General features: G+C 49.0%; 1 protein-coding gene across 5 annotated transcripts in view; it reads right to left on the bottom strand.

The window, feature by feature from the left end:
- CLASP1 (cytoplasmic linker associated protein 1) overlaps window positions 1-316 on the bottom strand; it is a 1618163-nt gene extending 1617847 nt beyond the window's left edge. For 4 of the 5 annotated variants that reach the window (XM_078682063.1, XM_078682065.1, XM_078682064.1 and 1 more), the window contains exon 1: window positions 194-311. The gene's annotated coding sequence lies outside the window, so the exon portion shown is untranslated. Of the gene's footprint in view, window positions 1-193 lie in introns of all 5 variants that reach the window. The other variant, XM_078682066.1, reaches the window with a different exon arrangement.
- Window positions 317-12997: the final 12681 nt, after the last annotated feature.

The raw sequence follows: 12997 nt of genomic DNA, 5'->3' as shown, positions 1-12997 counted from the left end.
CAGCTGCCCAGCGTGGCGTGTGCCTTGCGTCCACCACACCACCGCTGTTCCGAAGCGGGTATAGCTGGAATGGACATTGGCAGCCGGTGGCACAGGCAGGAGGGGGCGGGGATGTTGGCATTGAAAGTGGATGGACGCAAGATACTAAAGGTGAACAGATCGCGTGTTTGCCCAGCGTAGAACTGATCATTACCTGTTGAGACCTGGACGGGCCGGTACGGTAGAGCTGCGGTGGGGCCTCTGGATCTAAGAATCCCGGCTGCTCGCCTCCCCCTCCCGCTACTGCATTGCTCTTCTCCGCCCTGCTGAACAGAATGAAGGCTGTGAAGAGCGCATGCGCGGACTGAGCTCACCGGCAGTTCAGTGACACTCTTAATAATACCCCGGGGGTACTCATAGAAGCTCGATAACAGAAGCTTACTTTGATGATGCCCTTGGGGTACCAACGAAGATCTAGGCTAAACACGTCACTCTCATAGACCACTTTACAGCCATAAACGCCGATCGCCGATGGTTGATAAGAAGCCGCACCCTTTCCGTGTGACTGTACCCGCCAGGCACTTTGTCGCGCTCGTGTGGGGAATAGGAAAACCCTTCAACCCAGTCCTATCTTTCTCGCGGTTCCCCAATGATATCATAGAGTTGCTTCCATTCTAAACACCGAGCTAGGCGGCAGACTTGTGTTTCTGAATGTATCTTTTCTGGCCGCCATGCTGCTAGTCAAATACGTTTTATAATCTTATTTATCGTATGAAGATGGTTACATTTGTGATTAAAATGTATTTTGTGTCATCGTGCTTCAACCGGTTTCAAAGCTGGGGAAGCCTGAAAAATGGAGAAAAAAAATTGTAAATGTCTCGTCCGAAATCTAGGTTGAGTGCATCAAAGTAGCAAACCGAAGACTTTAATTTCAATTTTCATGTGTACTTGGAATGGATGCAGTGTTAATAGGGAAACAACGGAAACAGCATTTTTACTAGAACAAAGGAGTGTTTCATATTCAAACCGAATAACTGCTCAACTTTCAATAATCAAGCATGAAGCTTAAAACAGGGACCACATATTTAAAAAGCGACACATTTGCGTTTACTGTCCGTAAACTAGACAACTGACGGCCAACAACTTTTTGAGCAGGCACAGCACCGAGCCTGAGATTGCACAGCGCCTGGTGCACACGAATTCAAAACCTTTTCGAAGAGGGGGGCACCTGGTAGCCTGTGTAGATCATAATTAGCTACACTGCTGGGGTTGCTCCAAATGATTGCCAACATAACGGCAATGATTGCCAACATAACGGCTACTTCTCAGTACATGGAACAACAAAAAGAATCAAAACAAACATCAGGTCTCCAACAGTAGTAGGACTTCTGACAGGATGGAAACTTGGGATATCTTCTAAACAAGAATTGTATCATCGTATCACGTACATATTCACTAATTCGTCCACCTATACGTTCATCAAGTGACTTCAGCAGTAGCACCCACTCCAGAAATCTGTCTGTCACCTACACTTCACTGATGCCTTAAATCTGAATGTTGTGTGAGAGATCAACGCTGATACTAGTCTGCCCTGCTGCATCTGTTCTGCTAGAAATTGAACATTTCACATATTGCCTTCTGTGAGAGAGCGTGCTTTGCTTCTGCCATACTGTTCCAGTTCTGTGAGGAAGTAAAGCTTGCACTGCTGCTGCTAGTTTCCCAGGCTTTATTAATATATTGCAGTTCCCTGTGCTGATGTGCTTTTCATTAATTTTCGGCACATCTTTGAACCTCCAAACCATCTGTGAACTCTGTCGTTTTTTTCTGGCATAGGAGCCTGCGGGCCCCTTCTTTTGATTAAACCCACTGACACTCCTGCAGTGGAAATAAGGTGAACCTTTGCTGCCAATAAACGTATTGTATATATGAGTTCCTATCCATCACCCTTAGCGATTCATTAACTATCCTTTAAATAATCCATAGGTGGCTCCTTCTGTCCTGATGAAGACCCCATCATAAGAATTCATTGTTCCTCCTAATGCCACTGGGGTCGGAACGTCGACTGTCCCTCATTTTAACATTTACTTTATATACATCCACATGTAGATAACAGCAATTAATTTACTGTATCTCTTTACTGCCGTGAGGTTCCCCTCAGTCATATATACGAGCAACTGATGGTTAGACAGTTTTTTTGAATAATGCATTTAAATATTGTGAATTTTTGATCTTCACCCTCTTAAATCTTCACACGAGCACTCCTTTGACCACTTTTTACTTTAACCTCATCTTTGAGCACCCTTTGGCAATTGTACAGATTGATTTCATTTTGCTGAATATGATATAAACTGGGCAAAAAAAAATCAGACCGATTTGAATAATGTGTTTATTTTATGTGATGTAATTTGTATAAACATTTACCTTCCGCTTCAACCAATTTTTTCGGTACCAATTTGTACCTGTCCTGGGATGGTAAAGTGTTTTTCTGATGCTACTCTTGTTGTCCTCTGATGCCCAATGAATAGGGATGTTTGCAATGCTGTTGCCCCATCTTATAAAAATAGAACATATATTTTGAATGCACTTGAATAAAATCCTCTGGACCAGTCAGAAGCTTTTGTAGGACCCATTACAAACACTAGTTCTGGAGCCCTGATCCAGAAACCCCAGTTTCAATCACAGCTTCACAGCTTCCCCAAACTGTGTGACCCTGGGCAATTACTTTTCTTTCTTTTGCCTCCTTTTCTGTGGTCGCACATTTGAAAGGACTTTCAACATTTTATTCAGTATGTGCACCATACAAAAGCCTCTATTGCATATGGTATAATCAGCCATAACCTTCCATCATCAATAACTACAATAAAGGTCTTGTATAGTTGGCACTAGATAACTGACTTGCCTCTTGGCTCACTAATAAAATTGAGGGCAGAAGGTGAAAATAATGTTAAATCCACCTAGGACTGGAAGTGCACAATGTCTAATTAAGAAAACTAGTTTCAATCCTGGCTTCCAAGCTTAACCAAAAAGTGTGACCCTAGGCGATTACTTTTGCCTTGTGCCTCATTTTTCCTATGATCATCCCCTCTCCGAATAATTCACTTCAATGTACACTGTACAACAGTCTCCCTTGTATATGGTTTACGAGACCATGTTTCTCTATCTATAAAAATAAAGACATATCGGGCAAACAAGACATCTTATTTGCCTCTTGAGTCATTATTAAAACTGCCACAACAGAAAGGGAGTAGTTCACTAATTCTAATAATAGCCACTCAGTGCGGTAATGTAATATAAGACGCTAAGGCGGAAAAATACACAATACACTTATGTGAAAAGTTTGCACCTCAGCTATAAATAAAGAGGCAGTCAGAGTCACTTACAACAGGGCAGGAGGTCCAGGATGAGCTAAGAGATGATCTGCTGATCCTCCACTGTTCTGCTTTTCCAGGCAGGATGTAACAAAGGCAGGGCTGCTCAGAGTTATCGGACCTAGCTGTCACTTCTTCGCTACAGCTTTCCTTATTTTTGCTGGTAGCGAGGTATGAGATGGTTTCATGCCTCTCTCAGGATCACTCACTGTGGGTCAGCTGTTACTAACATTTATGTGACTCCATAATTTCTTCTCACCTGAAACCACTCAGAAGGATCTAGTAGGCTTCACTAAACAGGAGAAACCACCTACTCTATATGCCCTGCATAGTGGGCACAATATAGTCTCAATTTCGACTAGCAAGTCACTCATCTCCATCTGAATCGGAACCCGAAGCTCCAAAGGATATGCATCATCTCAGATTATATAACATTCCTATCATGAAGTCAATGATCTATTTTAGCATCTTGTTATTAGGTGTTCAACCCCATGACCTTCCATTTTAGTGCATCTACTCTTCTCTTTATTTTGTTTTAGGACTGCTCAATGCTCATGACTTTTTTAGTCAGACATTAGAGATTTATTTCAAAAGCGTACAACACTGTTGGAATACTCTCCATTTGAAGGTCTGTGTGGCACACTTTTATGGACTGAAGCAGTTCCCTCTTGCCCCGAGTATAGGCACCTCATTGGGCTATTCCATATGTTTATTTACAAGGGTGAAGAACTCCTCAACATTCAATTCTTTTTGTATTCTGCTAATATTCTAATAGACAGCTCATACTCCCAATGTCAACCACACGGGTGAAATAGGCCACACATTGGATTATTATTATTATTTGGTGTGGTGACACCCACCTCAAGGAACAATCACAACCCTGTCTGGGAAAACCCTCAAAGTCACTAAATTAACCTGTAAACTTACTGGTAGCTATGGTACAGAGCAGATAGGCTTAACTTAAGGCAATGGGTAAAGTATTGATCCAGTACCAAAACAGTAGTGAAGTAAAATGCAAAACAATAAAAAAAAATCATAAAAAACCAAATTAGACAAATAGAGTAAAATGTAATGAATAAAATGACACCAAAATGACAAAAATCCAATAAGGGGGGGCGTGGCCAAGATGGCGACATAGACGGACGCAGGATCCGGAGGCTCCTCTGCTCGATTTCCCTTTACCAGCCAAAACAGCTGAAACTCAACAAATCTCTGCACTAATACGTGCTGGGGGCTGGGGGAACACAATGAGCCCGCAATACAGAGTTTGTACAACAGCCCAGCAGTGCCAGAAGGCAGAGCCCGACCAGCATCCTGCGCCGCGAAATGGCGGCCTGAGAATCTCCGACCCGGATTTTGCCACACAGAGGGGCTCCCTATGCCCCGGCATACACCCAGCAATCTTCTGGCAGAGTCGGAGAGCCGCCTGAGCGAGCACGGACGGAAGCTGTAGGTGAAGTTGTGCGCAGCGGAGGCCTGAGTGCAGCCCAACCGGCAGTGTGAGGTGGGAGCACCGGGAGGCGGGCGGCGACACGAAAATCGAGCCCGGGGCTTCTGGGCCTAGGGGGGCTACCGGAGATCGCTGCTTGCGGTGGGCTCCAGCACTATCTGCAGACTCCCCCCCACGCAACGCACAGACAGACCCCATAAATCCTTACGGACACACAAGGCTAGAGGGGGGGAGAAGGGACGCTAGCAGCTTCCACCATGAGTGCCCCGGAGCGAATTGCCAGAGCCTTCCTGGGAGAGGTGGGGGCAACGTGGACCCCGACTAGTAAAGGCAGCATACCAAGACTGGGCGTGTCACTGAGGGCACCTTCAGGGACAGCCGGCTGCCGCCCGAGAGGGCCACAGGAGGGCCCTTTAGCACCACAGAGAGACCCTGGGGAGGATCGGGCCCGTGCACACCCCCCATCGGCAGGACCACAAGCTGGGCCACAATCCGGCAGGCGGTGGAGGGACAGAGGGGAGGGCCTCTACGACCTAGGGGGCCAGCCGCTGACATTCGCTGGCCCCCTCCCTTCCTTCTTTTTCTCCATTTCACGTACCGGAACTGCACAGGGGGCTGCGCCTCTCCGCACCACCCCATCAATAGCACACCCAACGGTGCCACGTTCAATGCTGCCACTGGGGGCCAGAGCCACGAGCCTCTGCACCTAGAGAGACATACGCAGGGGATCCGCCGGGCCCTCATCCTTCCTCAGCTCCAAGGCAGACACACCCCAAACGGGGTAGAAAGCAAAGGAGAGGAGCCACGCGTGGGAGAAGGGGCGAGAGGGGGCGTTGCGTGCTGGTGCCTGGTGTTCTCTTTGGCGAGATCTCTTGCCTCGCTCGTGGCGGCCTTGTTCCCCCTGGGCCCTGCAGCTCCCTGCAACGCTTCCAGAAGCTCCCCAAGCACCAAGACCAGGTGGACATCGCTGGCGCATGGGGGTGGAAGGCTCACCCTCAGGAGACATTGGCGGGCTCTCCGTCCCTGGTGAGCAAGTGCTCCGCGACCGCCCACGCCTGCCCCACGCATCGGCGCTCACCCGGTGGTGTCCAGGACGGCGACATAACGTCGACAAGGGAGGATCAGCGAAAAGAAACAAGGAGCGGGCGGTGGTCGCCTCCCCCCTCCTTTAATGAGTCGCAGAAAACGGGAAAGGAGAAAGACAAATTTTCGCCGGCACGCAGAACTCCCTGGCCTACACCTCCACTTCTATCTGTCAGGGCGCGAAGTGGATGCCCTGAATGGCCTAAGCATTTCAAGGGAGAAAAGGCTCAGGGAAAGGCGCACAGCATGGCCAACACGAGGAAGAAGGGTGAACGTACGCTCACAGACATGCTCATTAAAGGCCCCCCCAAGGGAGACAGAGGGCCCCCCTCTCCTATACCATCAAAGCAGCAATCGGAACCGGGGAACGGAGAGATGCCCATCACCAAGTCTTTCTTGGAAACCCTGTTCAACTCCCTGCAAGAGGACTTTCATACGCTTAAGCAAAGAGGTGGCGGGGGAAGTAAGGGATATACACTGCGATGTGGACAGCCTGGGCGAGCGAGTGGCGTCCCTCGAAGACTCGGACCAGACCAGAAGCAAGGAAATCGAACATCTCAAACAAGAACTTCTCCGTCTTCGTGGACTTGGAGGCGCACGCGGAGGACTTCGAAAATAGGTCCAGACGCAAAAATATCCAAGTTAGGGGGGTTCCATCCAAAGAAGAAGGAGCAGACATCACCAAATATTTGCAAGGCATGTTCCGGGAGGTATTAGGAGAAACCACAGACTTTGATATTCGAATCGACCGAGCACACAGAGTGGGCCTGGCAAGGCATGCTCCTGCTCCTCCCCCGGACATTCTGGCTTTCTTACAGGACTTCCCCCTGAAAGAGAGAATCCTTCGAGAGGCACGTCAGAAGCAACCTCTTCAATATCAGGGGCACCCAGTGGCACTGTTCCAAGAGCTGTCCGCCATCACGCTCCAAAAAAGAAAATCATTCAGGGTCGCTACGATGTTCCTAAGAGAAACGGGGATACCGTATTCCTGGGGTCACCCCTTCCGCCTGATTTTCAAATGGAATGGAACATTACATCATGTGAGATCCCTTCAAGAAGCCTGCACCCTGTTGGGGATTGAACACGAGGTGTTGAACACTTCCACAGCACATTCCCAGCAATCATCGAGAGGGGGGTGGCAAAGAGTTGGCCGCAGATGCTTACCCATCACTGAACTAAAACCAGGCCAAGACACAATGTCACAGGAACGGGCCATGGCCCTCGATTTATAAAATTCCAAAATAAATTGGTGACAAGAGACACGGCAACGTCTGAATGATCTGTTTGCGAGATGGGGTCTCAATGGCACTACTACAACGCTGGTCCAGGAAGGGAGGGATGCGGGGGGGCGAGGGGAATTGCTGCGGCTTCACGTTCACCAGGTAAAGTCACTACAGACCTGCGACATGAGTATACAGGCTTGGGACTATGGTAATTTGTTGGGGTTTTCTTGTTGGGGATAGGGAGGGGGGTAGAGGGGTTGGGTTCAAGAGTGCAGCCAATGTGGGAGTTCGGGGGGGAAGGGTTGGGGGATGCTTGGGGCTCTGGGAGGGGGAGGGAACCAGTGTGCCGATGGCGGAAAAGGCTTGTAAATGACACCACGAAGGGGTAGTCCCCCCTAGAATCACGCGATCTTCTACTCGACAGGCATAATGACAGGGGCCACTCTAAAGATTATCACTCTAAATGTGAAAGGGCATAAACATCCCATTAAGAGGCGCGCAGTCTTATCATATCTAGAGAACTCTGGCGCCGCTATATGTCTGCTACAGGAAATGCATCTCCTAACTAAAGACAGGCACCGGATGAGATCCAGAGCTTTCCCACAGCAAAAAAGCGGGGGTGGCAATTCTGTTTGCTAAGCACTTTCATGGTCAGGTGGGTGTCAAGGCAGGGTAAATCAAAGGCAGGCTCGTAGCTTATGTCAGGGTGGGCGACATGTCCATGACGGTGGGGTCCTTGTATGTCCCTAATTCGGGTCAGGAACCTTTTCTTAAAGACGCCTTTTCGGAGACTTTATGATCCCAAGCACGATACTTACTCATAGGGGGGATTTCAACCTGGTCATGGACAGCGAGGCAGACAGATCTGGCCATCGCTTTGGTAACACTGGGGCGCTCTCACCAGACGGATAGGATTGAATGACCCAGAGGGGGCTGGTGGACTTGTGGCGGGTCATGCACCCTCGGTACTCACATTACACATTCTATTCCCACGTGCACCACACATATGCCAGACTAGATCATTTCATAGGCTCCTCAGAGCTCTGCGCGCTAGCGGAAGAAGTGGACATTACTCTAGCTGCTATCTCGGGTCACGGTGCGGTGGTAGTATCCATAGGTGTCCCTCGCACCAAGGCGACAAGGGGTAGGTGGAGACTAGGAGAGGCCTTACTACAACTTAAAGAGGTAGCCCAACAATTACACAAAAGCATCACTGACTACATCACACTTAACGATCGGCCAGATACACCCGTGACCGCCATCTAGGGAGCACTGAAAGCTGTAGTGCGGGGGGAACTAATAGCCATTTCAGCGGCGGAAATCAAAGAGCGCAAGGAAAAACAGGAATCTTTAACGGCTAAAGTGACTGAATTGGAAAGGGTACATAGCCACACCGGGGCTCCCAGGATCTGAAAACAGCTAAAGACCGCTAGGGCACAGCTGGCGGGACTGGATATAGATGGTGCCGAATACACAGCACTAAGGCTCCGTCACACATTCTATGTGGGAGGGGATAAAACAGGACGACTCCTCGCAAGCGCGCTTAGAGCCAGAGTCCATCGGTCCGAAATCACAACCATACATAATGCCCGAGGGGAGAAGATACACGATGAGGAGCAGATAGCTGAGGCTTTTAGAGAATATTACGCATCCCTATACAGCGCAGACCGCCTTCTTGACAAAAACGCAGAGGCATACCTGAGCAGAGCGGCCACCACTGCTCTCAACACGGAAGTTGCAGCCTCGCTGTACCCGCCCATTAAAATAGAAGAGGTGATCAGAGCTATATCCCGCCTCAAGCCTCTGAAATCCCCCGGAGACCAGACGGATTCTCCTCTAGTTTTTACAAAACCTTCTGCCCATTAATTATGCTGATTCTTACCAGACTTTTTAACTCGTTCCAAGGGCCTGGCTCCATCCCTTCCGACATGTTAGAGGACGATTTCATAGTTCTGCCTAAATCAGGTAAAGATACCGCTCACTGTGCTGCCTATAGGCCGTTCACCCTACTCAATCTCAACCTCAAAATATTTACGGGGGTGCTCGCCTCCAGGCTTGGACCACGACTCCCTGGCATCATAGAGCCGGACCAATCCGGATTCATCCCCGGCAGACAGTGCAGCGATAATACGAAACGCATTCTTCACTTAATAGATAAAACTCACTATGTGCAATCAGGCTCTGCGCTCCTGTCTATAGACGCCGAGAAGGCGTTTGACAGAGTGGACTGGGGTTTTCTCGAGAAGATCTTGGTGCACTTTAGTATCGGGGAACGCTTCAGAGCTTGGGTTGCCAGCTGCTATGCTAAACCGCATGCTAGGATCCATATCAACGGCTTCGGCTCAAAACCCTTTGACATCCAGCGAGGTACTAGACAGGGGTGCCCGCTCTCTCCCCTCCTCTTTGCGCTCTATGTGGAACCATTAGCGGAGAGGGTGCGGGACAACCCGGACATCCTTTGCACTACTTTTAGGGGAGAACCTCACCCAATCAGCCTTTACACCGACGATATCTTGGCTGCGCTGGCCAACCCCACACGGTCAGTGCCGGCCTTCCTGGATGAGGTGGAGACCTTCGGGAGGGTGTCAGGCCTCAAAGTAAATAAGGGGAAGTCGATGCTCCTTCCATTAGGCAGTAACTCCCATGTCACTCACAAATCACCTCGGTTATACGGGGGTCTACAGGTTCAAACACGGCTCCCATATCTGGGGATCGTCCTCACTCCCTCCACAGAGTAAACGGTCACCCTGAACTACTCCAACGTCACCTCCCAGCTTCTAGGGGATCTCAGGAGATGTCAAAAACAGCCTGTATCATTACTGGGGTGCATTGCCGCTGTAAAAATGTCCGCACTCCCCAAACTGCTATACATTTTTCAGACCTTCCCTGTGAGTCCCCCTGCAGGTACCATCAAGAGTCTGCAAGAGGCGATACATCACTTTATTTGGGCTGGGAAAAAGTCAAGGATGTGACGAAACTTGTCCTATCGAGCACCAGAAATGGGGGGTCTGGGGATCCCCAACCTACAGCAATATTTCCAAGCGGCGCAACTGAGGTATTTAGTGGAGTGGTACAGGCCCGAGTCAGAGAAGAGGTGGCTCTTCCAAGACAGGGCGATGGCGCAACCCTCGCTTTGGAAGATACCCTTCTTAAACCGCGCGAATAGGCCTACATACCTTCAGAAATCCCCCATAACCCGCACGGTGCTACGTGTGAGGGACTCAGTGGCAGCTAGAAGATGGCTCACCACCTTCCCATCACCATTTACTCCATTGTTTGACAATCCTGACTTCACCCCAGGGATGGAGGCTCACACGTTCCCACAATGGTGAGGGTCAGAATGCAGATCGGCGGGTCATCTTTTCGACTTGGAGGGGTTCATACCATTCACTGCGCTATCACAGCTTTACAGCATCACCGCCCCACAACGCTTTCAATATTTTTAAATCCAACATTGGTTAATGCCCCCTGACATCAGCCCCCTAGTCGGTAGGAAGATGATGGCCATTGAACAGTGGCTAATCACCAAAGGGTCAGACCGCAAACTTATCACAGATATCTATAAGATGATCTGCCCAACCCCTGAGGTCCACCGATCGGCCGGTCAGCAGCACTGGGAGGAGGAGTTGGGGAGATCCCTCACAAACAAGGAATGGCAATCAATATATTATAGAGCCCACCATACTGCTAGGAACACAGCCAGCAGGGCACACGGTGAAACTTGTGACATACTGGTATCTGACCACAGCCAGGCTGCATAGAGGTACCTCAAATCGTAGTCCAACTTGCTGGAGAGGATGCGGGGAAGCGGGCACATTAACACATCTTCTTTGGGACTGCAGAGAGGTCACAGCCTATTGGACAACTGTCCTCAACGACATTGACAGTCACTTTGATACCGAAATCCCCTGATTCTCTGCATGCACACTATTGGGGCTCCCAAACACACTCACATTCCCACTGAAATCACATAGAGGCTGGCAAATGGGTCTGGTCATAGGCGCTGCGGCTCAGCACATCTTATCTCTTTGGGGTACAAACACCCGGCCCACTCATACTGGTTGGCTACATAAACTATGGTACACGCTGGTTATCGAGCGCATCCAGGCCACACTCAAGCAATCCACAGCATCCTTCCACATGACCTGGCAACCTATTTTGTCGCTTTTATCAATGGAATTTAATGAAATAACGTGCCCAAAGTACCTCCGCCTGTTGCGTTTTACCGAGGGTCCGCCTCCTGAAGGCGATTCTGGAACATAGACACCAAACTACTCTCATACTTTCATACTTAACGACTTACATACGCAATGACACGGCACACTGGTTGGGGTGGGGGTAATTTCAATGGGGGGTTCTGTTCTTGTTGATTGTTTTTGGGAAGGGCATGAGTCCAGAAGCAAAAGCCTAAACCTAGATAGCACCCAAGGTCACTCGCTGCAACAACGAGCCTACGCAGAACTGTGTTATCGAGCAGGAGACCAGCGGGCACCACGTCCTATCTGCATTGCAATCTTGTGCGCATATATGAGAAATGTACTGTACTTGCCTTATTTTAAATTCAATAAAACAAAGTTTTAAAAATAATCCAATAATGGGAAACAGCAAGATAAAAATTTAAAGTTTGAAGGTGAAATAGCACCAAAAAGCACAACATGAAAACGATAGTCAATGATTGTGGTAGACCATGTCGTAGGTGCAATTTGAGGCTGACTGCGATGGAGTGCAGATCAGATACACCAACCAGGTTTATCCTGGTCAGAGATTTTACCTTCTAACTTTAGTCCTTTAAGTCCCAATACACTACAGTAGTACACTTTTAAAGTTTCTCAGGATCTCAGGGCAAGCACTCAGAGACTCTCTGGGTGTTAGACAGAGGCCAACACCTGGTTGCAGTCCAGATCTAGTTGCCACCGGTCAGCTGCATACTTCCAGGAAAAGACCTCTTGCAGCATGTTGTCTCCTTGTAACCAAACAGCAGGTCAGCGAGCTAACCCTTAGAGTCCACTTCTTTGTCCTGGGTACAAGATCGAGTAGATCCAGTCCTTCATGGCTCCTCTGAGGTCATAGACAGCAGGTCTATTCCTCTTCAGATCTTCCACAGGTCCTAAACATGTTCTGAAGTGGGTGTCTGAAGGTGCCACATCTATGACATGCACTAGGTGGTGGGTGGGATTGGCGCCTGTGCACGCCATAAACCATGGGGGAAAAGTTGCTGGGGCCAACCCTACACACTTTAGGCATTTTTTGGTCTCTCTGCCAGGGGGGAGTGGGCAACCCAGCTGCATGTTTGTGGATTTACTGCAAACTTAATTCGTCCTATCCCAATAATATCATGTTATAATAAATATATATGGCCACAAAAGCTTAGCAATATACAGTGCATTATATCTGGGAATAAACCACCCTAAGAAAAATGTAAGAACCATCAACTGTGGTGGCAGCAGACATTAAGGGTCGTGAACATCCACGGCAGTAGCCGGATCTAAAGAACAATGTATTTGCTTTCAGGGGCGGCTGGTGACATTTGAAAGTGGTGGGGCGTAAACTAATTTGCATATTGCACCGCAGCGAGCGCAGTGAGCGCAGCGAGCGAGCCCGAACCACCTTGCATCCATCCATACATCATTCATGCATCCACCCATCCATCCATCCACCCACCCACCCATCCATCCACCAATTCTGCATCCATCCTGCATCCATCATTCATTCATGCATCCACCCATCCATCCAGCATCCATCATTCATTCATGCATTCACCCATCCATCCATCCTGCATCCATCATTCATTCATGCATCCATCCATCCACCCATCCATCATTCATTCATGCATCCACCCATCCATCCATCCATCCATCCATCATTCATTCATGCATCCATCCATCCACCCATCC

This window comes from Lissotriton helveticus, chromosome 3_1 (genome assembly GCF_964261635.1).
Source record: "Lissotriton helveticus chromosome 3_1, aLisHel1.1, whole genome shotgun sequence".
NCBI classification, from domain to species: domain Eukaryota; kingdom Metazoa; phylum Chordata; class Amphibia; order Caudata; family Salamandridae; genus Lissotriton; species Lissotriton helveticus.
The sequence above is the reverse complement of the archived record's forward strand: the minus strand, read 5'-3'. Positions and strand labels throughout refer to the sequence as shown.